The sequence below is a fragment of the Argiope bruennichi genome, chromosome X2 (genome assembly GCF_947563725.1).
Source record: "Argiope bruennichi chromosome X2, qqArgBrue1.1, whole genome shotgun sequence".
Taxonomy (NCBI): Eukaryota; Metazoa; Arthropoda; class Arachnida; order Araneae; family Araneidae; genus Argiope; species Argiope bruennichi.
The window spans coordinates 58,359,415-58,371,774 of record NC_079163.1 but is presented as its reverse complement, the minus strand read 5'-3'; positions in this window follow the sequence as shown (position 1 = coordinate 58,371,774).

Here is a 12,360-nt window from a genome sequence, read left to right as displayed (position 1 = left end):
AAGCCACGGGTTTATTGGGGTGGTTCTCTCTTCTTTGGTAAGTATAGTAATGTTGTGAAATCGAGTTACATCTAATACAGTACCCCTTCCGGAAGAGGGTGAGTCGAGACTGATAATAGAAGAATTCGACTTCAGTTTCATGCATCCTACTTTGACAATGATAATCGTTCAGATTACCATGGATGAAATGGCAAGATGGGGTGCATTTCATTTTTTTTATCATGTAAATGACACAGATATTAAAAAGAATCTTTTTTCCTTAGCTTTAAGAAATCGAAGAAATCATGCGATTAAATATTTTATGAAACAATAGGAAAGGTTTTTAATTTCTTAGCAAAAAAAAATTAATGAAAAAAAAATTGCTAAAATTCAGGAAAGGTTTGCTTGGCAATTAAATTGCTATCATTAAAAAGATCCTTTACATTTTTTAAACTTTAAAACTGCACAGAAATTAGTTTTGTGCAGTAATATGTATGAGAGTTATCACGGAAAAATATCAAAATCCTGATCAATTTTTTAATTAATTTAAATCTAGCTGAATTTTTTTAAATATTATTCTGAGGCATAAATTTCCACACTTCAAAGGGTATCTATACCAAATTTAATAACTCTAGGTCTATTTGCCCTATAAAATGCCAACATATTTAGATTCATGCATTCTTCCTTATTATTTTCTATTTAGTTTAGTTTAGTTATATTAACGTCCCGTTGTAAAGCAACACTAGGGCTATTTTGGGACGGACCTCGTAATTTTGAGCCGCTGTCAGATGACGAGGACGACACCTAAGCTGGCACCCCCCTCTCCACACTACACCAGCGGGAGGACGTTTGGCATGACGGATTTAACGTGCAACAGACCCCCTTACACGACGGTCCTTCGGTATCGGGTCTCGAACATGAAACACTACGACTCACAAGCCGAGACCTTACCACCAGGACACCACGGCCTTGTTTTCTATTTATCAGGTTATTTTCTAACACGTATTTCATATATCTCATTACATATCAAGAAAATGGAGGTTATATATTTAATTATGAGTTTTACATTACAAATACTGTTCTTTTAAAGTCTAATTCAATGTGGCAAATACTTCTAACCAGTTTTCTACAAATGAAGCAAATACGCATTCTTTATAAAGGTAAAAAAATCACTAAAAGAGTAAAAGATTTTCTTTTAATTGAAAAGGTTCGATTTCACTTTGGTACATTTTCTCCCTAAAAAATGGGAAAAAGCTTTTTACAAAAGGAAATTAAGATCTGAGGATTATTCCCAAAACTGCGCAACTTAGTGAAAGAAAAGACTAGCACCAAATTATATTACAAATATTCATCATAATGCATGCATATCCTCTTAGATCATGATATAAATAATGGATTGCATGGCTTAATTTTGATAATCATTTCCAACAAAAAAATTAAAAATACTTAATTTCTCACATTTAAAAAAAAAATATCACAATCCGATAAACACTAAGTTTAGAAACTATGTAATTGAAATGGGAAATAAATTATAATAATAATAATATCAGAAAAGTAAGGAAATGGCTAATTTACTAAACAAAATAAAGCAAAAAAAACAAAACATAAATATTATAGTTAAAAAAAGGTCTAATCAAACTAGACAAAACAAAATAGAAAAACAAAAAATATGGAATGAAAGCCAATATTCTTTCTCGTGTTTTTCAAGTGTTTGCCTTTTGTACGTTAATGTGTACGTCCCTGCAGAGGCAGTAACTAGGACCAGGCTAGCACAGAATGACCCTTGGGTATACCCATGAGATGTCCCAAAATTGAGGTTGAGTTAGTTGTATTTAATAAGTTTTTTAGAAATCCTTTGACGACGTAAAAACAGCTTTAATAGTCTTCTTTCCTATTCTTAAAAAAATAAGCAAATTAAATAAAGACGATGCTATTTCTGTTTTGTACACAATAAGACTTTTTGAACCCTACACACTTTTAGCAAACAAAAAAAATAAGGAGGAATATAGAGACAGACAATCAAACCCACCGGGAATTGTATAGTATGGCACGATTCGATCAATAGAATTTCTGAAAACTGCTCACAAAATTCAGCTTGGTGAAATAAACCATTAATCCACAGTCTTGGGAACCACGATAACATAATTTAGCAAATGCAAAGACGTGATAAAAAATTCTAAGAAACTGAATATTCGAATAAAATAGGGAAATAATATTTTATTCGTGATAAAAATGATAGTTCACATTAAGAAACAGATCAATGCATGTAATTAACAATGAAGACGCACTGATATGAATAATTTAAAAATACAAAATTCCAATCTAAAAAAAGAGTTAAAGTAGATAAGTTTATGAAAAACTGTGTAAAAATACTAATATGTTGAATAAAATCTCCGAATTAATTAGATATCAGATAATCATTGTTTCCCGATTTTATTATGATGAGTAAAACTTATGCACATTCTATTATATATCTTTTGAAATTTTTAATGGCATACGTTTTTTCGGTTGCAAATATCTTAAGTCACTTTTCGATATTTTATCAATGCTTTTACTTAACTTCGCATGTTTCATGTTTGTAAAGATAGAATTTTGTAACCGATTTAAAAAAAAAAAATCTGATTTTTTTGCATTTATTCATGTCCAATGACAATAAAACTTTTAAATAATTTCAGGGTTCTTAATTATCAATAAATATATTAATTTTGATGAAAATTGAATTGAGAGAGGGAACAGCAGCTGGAAAATAATTTTAGAAATAGTATTTTTTACATTAATTTAAGTTTAGTTATATTAACGTTCCGTTTTAAAACATCACTAGGGCTATTTTGAGAAGGACCTCGTAATTCTGAACTGCGTTCATATGACGAGGATGACACCTGAGATGGCACCCCCCCCCCTCCAAACTTCCACAACACACAGCGGGAGGACGTGTGGCTCAGACAGATTTAACGTGAACCAGACCCGCTTACAAAACAGCTCTTCTCGAACCTGAAACCCTCCGGTTCCAAACCGAAACCTTACACCTAAGCCACTGTGACCCATAACAACTATTTTTAGATTCTGATATTTGCAACTATAAATTATGAAATATGAAAAAGAAAGAAAATCAGAAAAATGAAATGGTTTTAAACATTTTATTAGTGTAGTAAGAAAGAGAAAACACTTTTTAAATCCAAAATCAAGTAACATTATAAAGAAATTAGGATACAATATAATCATAAAGTTAAATTATATCATAAAAGTAACTAAAATTCCAATCTACTTAGAATATTTCTGTCAGTAATACATGCTCTTATAGTTTTGCTCTAATATTTGCCACATGTTTTTGATTAAAAAATGAATTAAAATAAGAAATTCCTGACTGCTAAAAACATGGACGCATACAGCATAGGTGTTTCACGTCGTTTTTAGATTCCCAATAAATATCAAACAAATAACGAAGAAAATTTAGAAATAGAAATGCTTGAATAAAAACTGAAATATATTCTAAATACGTTTTCTATACCAATTACTTTAAAGCCTTTTCATCTGCTCCTCAAGTTTTCACGAATTTTATTCTGACCTCCAGATTTTTGATAAAAAAAACTTATTTTTCCTTTTTTAATACACTGATAAAACTGGTTTTTTTTAAAGTTTTGTTTATCTGTTTTACAACCCGAATCGAAATATATTTTCTTATAAAATATAAAGTAATAACTAAAATATGTTATGAAATAGAAATACTTGCGGTATTTAATCAATTTGATTTGTTATATTCATCCATGTTATGTAAATTTTCCTTATATTTATTGTTATTTTAGTACATGTATTTTTATTTACGTATTAAGATTAATCTTATTTGAGAAAAATAACTTTCCATATTAAAAAAAAGTACCATTCTTCGTTAAAATTTTATTTTTGATATAATATTTCTAGCATACATTCATGTTGTTCCTAATTGTTAAGGATTTAGAAAAGCAGAAAAAAAATAGAATAGAATTTATATTTTTGCTTTTAATTTCCTTTTGTTACATTTGTTTGTTTTGCTTATAGTGTGATCATGATTTTAATAAAATATTTTAAATAAATTTTAGTCCGATAGTTATCAGTGGAAAAAAAGTAGAAGAATCATTTAGATTCAAGTAAAAGATTTGCAAAGATAGAATTAAAGTCGTGATAAAACCATGTATTTATTTTCTTTTATGCGCTGTATATTCAGTAAATGAGCTAATATATATTTTAGTTTGTCATAACTGTCGTGATCTCCAGACGTGAAAGTGTCTCCAGACATGAAACACTTATGATTTATGCGAAAATCGAACACGTGCACTCTGGCATTGCATCCAAGACTTATCTTAGATAGAGGAGAAAAGACTGATTTGTTTTCATAAGTAAATTTTGAATGTTCATAAGTAATCTTCAGGATTTCCAAAGACTCTATCTCCTTTTCACAACATTAAATGTGCTAATTATATTCAGGATCAATCTTTTTTTTTTTAGATCTTTAACAAAGAATGTCATAAAAAGTTTACTAAACTGATAAAGAGTTAAAAATGGTACAATCATTTGTGCCAAGGGAAAAAAAATTATTTCAGCAGATGTTAAATTATCTCTAAAAGCCTGTAATACCATGGCATATGATTTACGACCGGTTTTTGGAAATTTATCATTTTCACCAATCTGGACGTAGTCTTTTTTTATATCATCCCAAATTTCTAATGTTCTAAGTGGTACATTGTCTACCCATATATTTATGGGAACAAAATGTGCATGATGTTTTTATGGTAGAAATTTTAACAGTCTTCTTCACGTGCTAGAGAATCTTTAAAAAAGCGAATACTGACTTTAAATAGACTATGACTATCCAAATTCCATTCATTAGTTGTATTTTACCATTAAACGCAATACTTAAAATATGCAAACCATAGCTGCCTTTCTTTATTAGCCTGGTTTGAAACTCATATCTGATTTGTTTTGGGATCGTATGGAAGAACTTCAAGTTAACTGCTGATTCGCCCAATGAAATTTGTATCAACTTCTTTGCATCTTTTTTGTGGAATCATTAAATGATTTTTAAGTGTCTACTACTGTGAAATGACCTGTAATTTTATTATTAACGTTCGTTATTAACCCGTAGTTTTATTATAACGTTAACGTCCCGTTTCAAAGCAACACTATGGCTATTTTGGGACGGATCACTACATGACGAGATGACAAGGACGATACCTGTGCTGGCACCCCTCTATCCAAGCTTCCACACAACGCCAGGGGTAGGACGGTTGGCCCCGACGGATTTAATTTGCATCAAACTACGGTCCTTCCACGGAATCAGGACTCGAACGTGAAACTCTCCGGTTCCGAAGCCGAGACCTTATCACCAGGCCGCCGAGGCCCTCAAAATGGCCTGTAAAAACTTCTGTTAAATACTTTTCTTCAACTTTTTGTACATTTCAGTTTCAAAATTTCACTAATATCTGCATCTGTTTGCTTAGTAGAGACTTGTTTAAGGATTAATCAATTAACAAAGTATTATTTTCAAAACTGAGTAACGAATTATACAAGAATGATGTAAAACATTGAACAACTCGAAAACAATTGAAATATGCACACTTTGTTGCTTCGCAAGCAAAGTGTTTTGTAATTTCACTGTCAGGAAATATTCTACCCCTTCCCCCCCCCAACTCTTCTAACTTTATTACAAAAGTGATTCATTATTTTCTGAGTATTTAGAAATCCCCCCAATTATTATACATGTCAAAATTTACGAGGGATTATTCACTTTCGTAAATTTTCTTGCATAGGAGCACAATTGAGAGGAAAATTGAATAAAAAAAGGACTTTTTTTAGGGCCATGAAACAAAATTATGCCTTTTTTTAGGTAACCCCTAAAAGGATTTTTATATTAAAAGCCTTTTTAGGGTTTTTTAAGGCCCCGGCGATCCCTGGTGTTGCCGCAATTAGCCCACAGTTTGAAACCCTTCAGGGTTCTCGAAATAGATTAGATGCTGCCGAATGAATTGATAAACAGCATCATTTTAAGCACGGAAATTTGTGTGGTGCTTATGTAGCTGCTACAGGTCATCATATTTCTTGTTAGAAACGATCACGCTTTTAAATTTGATACAATATTTTACTGTTACATTGTCATTTTATTTATTTGGAAGACAGAAAATAATTTTCCTGGTTCTTTTTTTTTTGGTACTAATTTATGAAGCACTGTTTCATGAATATTTTTTTAAGTACCATTAAATTCCTACTAAAAGAAATTTCATAGCTTTCTTTTTTAATTTTTTAGAAATTAATGTATAAAAAACATGCTAATTGAAAAAAATAATTAAAATTGCAAAATTCTGGTGTGTTCCGATATATTTTTAGTAAATTTTTAATTAGAATATTAATTAAAATTACTATTTATTTTACTAATAGTCAAAATACTCCAATAGTAAAAAAATAATTTAAAATGTGCGATTCCAAAATTATAGAAAAACTATGTTTGCAGCTCCATAAAATGATCCATTTTTCATGACAACAGTAAAATGTAAGGCGTTTTTTCTTTTTTTACTAAGTCATTTAGATAGATTAATTATGATATGTTGCAGTACAATGCAACGCAATTGATATGCAGTTTTTCTTTTAAGTTTTAATACTATGATACTCGGAATGGCATCAATAAGCGAGTTTTGGCGAAAGTAAAATGTAATGTTTCATAGTAATTATAAGAAAAACCATTGTTCTAATTGAGGCACAATTTTAAATAATACCATTTCAAACCAGTTTTTATTCCGCATTCTTATATTTGTAAACGTCTAAACATTGTAAACATTTGTAAATGTCTAAACTAGCATACGCATCAATATGCGTATGCTAGTATGTATCGTTTCACAGTATTTATCCTTTTTGAAAAGATGTAACAAATTTTAACAAATAACCAGAATAAATATCTTTACACTTTTCCAGGCATAATTCACATTCAAAAAGACGAAGGGAAAATTGCAGTTTTAGTGATGACTCTGGATGCCTTTTTTTTTTGCATGCGCAATTGTGCAATGTTGTATTTGCCTTAGATGAATAAAATTATAATTAGCTGTAGCGCCCATAAACTTTTAATGTCTCATGAGCAAAAGAGAAAGTAAAAACAGACATCTGGTCAGATAATATTAGATTTTCTTTTAAATGATATACAGTAGACTCCCGAGTATCCGGCCTAATGGGCGGAAGGGCAGGCCGGATAAGAAAAGAGCCAGATAGGCCGCAGTTCTGTGAACTCATTTCTTTGCCCATCAATACCAGAAAACAATTTTTATACCACAACTTACTGTTAGAATACGTATTTTTTTACTTCTTATTGCGTACTAAACCCATTATCCATTCCATTTATCTCTTATCACGTATAATGTGAACGCTACCGCGGCTCGGTAAATCATAGAAGTTGCCGGTAGCGTGTCGAGTAAAATAGAAGTCTCTGTACTGATAGTTTATACATGTTTATATACTGCACAGCATGCTTCAAGAATTTATTAAAGAAAAAGTAAATTAAAGGATATAAATTGTTCACATTTTAACATAAATTCAGTAATGCCTAACTTAAATGCAGGAAATATAAACAATGTTGCCAATGCAACGGCTTGTCTTCCTCGTTTAACTACAATGAAAGAAAATTAGGCCGGATAGTATGGATGCCGGATAGTCACGAACCAAGTACTTGGGAGTGTACTGTATCTAAAGAAAAATTAATTATTTATAAGTTTTATCAACCTCAAACCACATGGCTATTGCAGAAGACGAAAAAGAAAAAAAAACGGGGGAATCTCAAATATTGAGAACAAGTTAGTTTCGCCTGCTTCTCTTCTCCAAACATGTTTATTGAAAGCATTAAATGTATATAAATATGTATAAGAAACCATTTTTTGTTCTGAATTTGGAAGCAAATCTGCTCATTCTTTTATGTCATTCATTAACGCTAAGTTTTATTTAGTCAAATATGCTAAGAGTAATTAACAGAAAATTTGTTGAAGAAAAAATGTTAACACATCCTTTTCCATTTGCATTAATAACAAGTGAAAAGAATCGAAGGTGCAATGCAATGAATAACCATTAATCATATATCTTAAGACAAATAAAACAATAAAAATTTCAATAAATTGATTTGGAATTGTATATTCAATACCCTAAGAAGATAAATAGCATAATTAAGCTCGGGTTTCTTCATATTTTCATGAGCTTTAATTTCATTCTTGATAAAAAGGAATAATAAAAAGATTCTCTTTATTTAAAAAAGTGAGAACACCCACTCGAATGTAGAAAATGTAAATGAACATATTTAAACAGCTGCGAAGGGCGGCTGAGAACTAAAAACAGAATAAAAACGAAGAAGATTATGATTAAATGACGAAGCAATCAGGCACCAAAAGAATGGAAAAATAATAAATACAAATGAAATGTTTCTCATTAAGGATGGAAACATCCAACTGACTGGATTTTTTTACATTAATGGTGAATGGTTTAAACATACACCTTTAATAATTTCAGAAACATAAAACCAGAATCAATTAAAATCAAAATTCTTAATTAAACCTAAGGGATAAGAAGAAAACATATAATTAAGGTTGTGTATAAATTTATAATAAAGCTTTCCAATCTTTTCTTTTTCCTCTTCCGAGTCCCATTTGTTTCCAAAAATGCTTTAGTATTTCATGGAGAATCCAATGACTATGAAAAATGTTTTTGTAATGCTTGGAGAATCAAATTAATATGAAAAAATAATTTGTTAAAACTCCTATCAGATTAAATGAAAACACTTCAGGGAACAATTCAATTACTTACGTACTACATTTAGTAATTAATAAAATTATTAATTAACTAATGTCTTTTCGAATAATTTAATTAGCAATCGTTCAAATAACTTAATTAACAATTCTTTATTTACAGATGAATTGAAATTATTCTATTTCATTTTCCCCAAAATCTGCAGCACTTAGTTGATGAATAAGTTTTTTGGTGCTACTTAAAAATTTGAATCAAGGTTTAATATTTCAAAATTACAGAACCAGATAATCTAAGCTTTTAAAAATATTACTTGCTTGCAATCAGTAGAGAAAAATTACTTTCGCACAGTTAAATCTGTACAAAATGTACGATCAGAGCTGATTCAGAGTTTGAATCATTTTAATATTCTTTTTCATCATTATTAAATTATTATAAATTTATTTAATATAAAATTAGTTATTATTCTTGAACGAACATTATAGTAATATTTGTATTCCTGGTATAGTAATACAGTACACATACGAGCATCCGGCCTAATGTGACGTCCACGTAATGTGACGTGAGAAATAGATAAAGAGATGAGTTCTATGAACTCATCTCTTTATCTATTTCTTCTTTCTTCTTCTTTATCTTTAATTTTATTTCACTCCCACTAGCTTGTGTAACACATCACTTATCTATTTCTGCTCGATTTTTTTCCAATCCCCCCTCTGTACATTTCCCATCTTTAGCCATAGCTATAATTTTTAATGTTACATCAGAGTCTAATCGCTGTATAGAGTGTAATTTCTCCCTCATAGTCACTACATTTTTTTCTCGTTTGTTACCCATTTTGAAATCTTCATTGTGGTACACTTAAGAAAGCGTTAAGCATAATCTAAGAATAATTTACGAATACTGTACGTACTCTGCAGTTAGAATCAGAGACAGCGGCAACAAATGAAGTCCGGTACACACTGACGAAGCAATGAACAAAGAGCAGAACGCTGCTCTTTTCCTGTCACAACTTGTAATTTTTACACGACACATAGGAAGATCATAGCAGACATCATCTTCCAATGCCTTGGCAATGTTGCCAATGCAAGCCTTGACTTTTTCATTTAATTATGATAAAAGAAAACTTGGCCGGATAGTAAGGAAGCTGGATAGTCGCGAACCGGATACTTGGGAATGTACTTAAATTGATATTTTATTTCTTTCTCCGAATATAAACTTATTCAATTTTCCGAATTAAAGTTGTGAATAAAATTCTGATATCGTGGCAGCTGCAATCCTGATTTACTCATAAAAAGATGCTTTAATCCTTCTTGTCAAAAGAAATTTATCCTTTTTCCCAAATCAGAAATGTAATTAACATCTTGTCAATACAGAGCTCCATAAGCAGGTCGTATATCAGGCCTTTAAACTTTTCTGTCATCGTTAATTTATATCGTCTTCGCAATGAAGAGTATCTTGGATTCTTTTGGAAATAGCTCTCAGTAAATGCTACCGGAATGAACTTTTACTTTTGTAATTTTAGTGGAGAGAATACGTATAATTCGTAAAGTGTTTAATAAAGGAATTTTATGAACTATCGCCATATCTTCATTATTTTTATATACAAAGTGCGTCTAAAAAGTTCGGTGAATGGATGAATATCTTAAAAGCAGTGTGAGTAAGAAATGCGGCCAGGCTCATGCACAGGAAGAGACCTATGGAGAGAGGACAACTGAACGGCGTGTGTGTGAAACCTCAAGTCAAATTGGAATGGAGCAACGGATTAACATGAAGTTTTGTTACAAATTGGGAAAAAAAGATTACTGCTACGCATCCAACGTGTTCGCTCACAGTTATACAGGTTTGGTAAGTGGAGATTGTTGCATCACAACGCTCGTGCCCATACTGCGATCCGTGTATGCAGCTTCTTGGTGAAACGCCGAGTAGCTGTCCTCGCACATCCACTGCTCTCACCTGATCTGGCGCCTGTGGATTTCTCTTTGTTTCCTCGCCTCAAGGATATCATAAAGGATACACGTTTTGCAGACATACGATGACGTGTGAAGTCTGTGCTTTGCTCGATTCCAAAAGAAACTTTCTCTGACTCATTCTAACAGCTCTATCAACGATGTCAAAAGTGTATTGTAGTCAATGGATGTTGCTTTGAGGGAGAATAAAGATATTTTGTTCCCATGATTTGTTTTATCTGTTTTATGTTCCAATTCACAGTATTTTTTAGACACACCTTGTATACTCAGATTCATCGTCTCTGTATGTGCAAAGAACTTTAATAAGTCTTATGACCTAAACTTTATCAATTCCATAAGTCTTAAATTTGTGTTTTTAAATTGCTGGTATTTATTATTCTTAACATGAAGGCACTGTACTTTCCTAAAAATGAACTAAGAAACTCATTTTGTCTTATTTTTTATGTAGATATAAATTAGCTATCTGTGCTTAACAGATCGTTCCACTCGCACATTCAAACTAGGAAAAGTAGAGAGACATTTATCTGATTCAGGGTATGATTTTTTCTTTTATTTAGTAGTAAAATATTCTTGACCAAAATTTCAGAGGCAACAGATCACCAAACTCTGTTTAGAACTGTGTAAACTTTTGGTATCAGTATTCAATGGGAAACGGCATATTTGACGCTAATTCACACTTTCCGGGTCGACAGTTAAAACATGACTGCACTAGAAGCATATTATATAAGCAAATTACATTTGTTATAGAAAATCCTTCTGGTGGGCACACGATAAAAAGTCCAGTAAGTTCCGATTTCGGATGACTATGCTTTATTCCACAGAAAACAAGAAACATAGGCAACAAAACACGGCCGAAACGTAGAACAAGACAATATCTGTATAAAAATCAACTACAGACACGAACCAGTAAATTGCTAATTGAACAGCAGCACAGCACAAAGTGTTTAGAGGAAAACAGCTAGGGAACTTCATCCATGATCAATACACCAATGAGAGAATTTATTCGATAAACTCCATTCGTTTTATGCAAGTTATCAGACAAAAAGCCTTTAACATAGAACAATCATCCGATCACATGTACTATTAGATATGACACCTTAATTCCTGCATTTTCGAGAACATTCATTTTTGTAGGCAAGGTCGAGAAGCGTTGAATTAGCAATGATTCAGCATTCATTAAAATATAATAAAACTTTGTTTCATTACCATGAGAATAACTGCGTAAGGAAGCAATATTACAACTTCGTAACAGTACTTATGCTGTAGGTCTTAAAGCTTTAAAAGTAATATATTAGCAAAGTTGTAGATATTCTTTGAACTAAGGAAACAAACAATATTTATTAGAAAATATTTTCTATTATAGATGCTCTTTTTTAAAGGAAATCTGGGAAGTAATTAAATTTCCTAATTTCTGTCTCCCTATACTTGTAAAATATTTGCCTCACTGATAGCTTGAGATATTCATAATTAATTTCAGAATGATCCACGTTGTTTAAAGATTATCAAAGTTTTACATTCCTTTGACTAAGAAAACAAACAATATATTTTTTTAAAAAAAATTATTATATTAAAGATGTTGTTTTTAAGAAAATCTGGAAAGAAATTAAATCTCCAAATATTTGTCTTCCTGTAATTGTGAAATGTTCGCCTCTAACGATAGCTTGATATT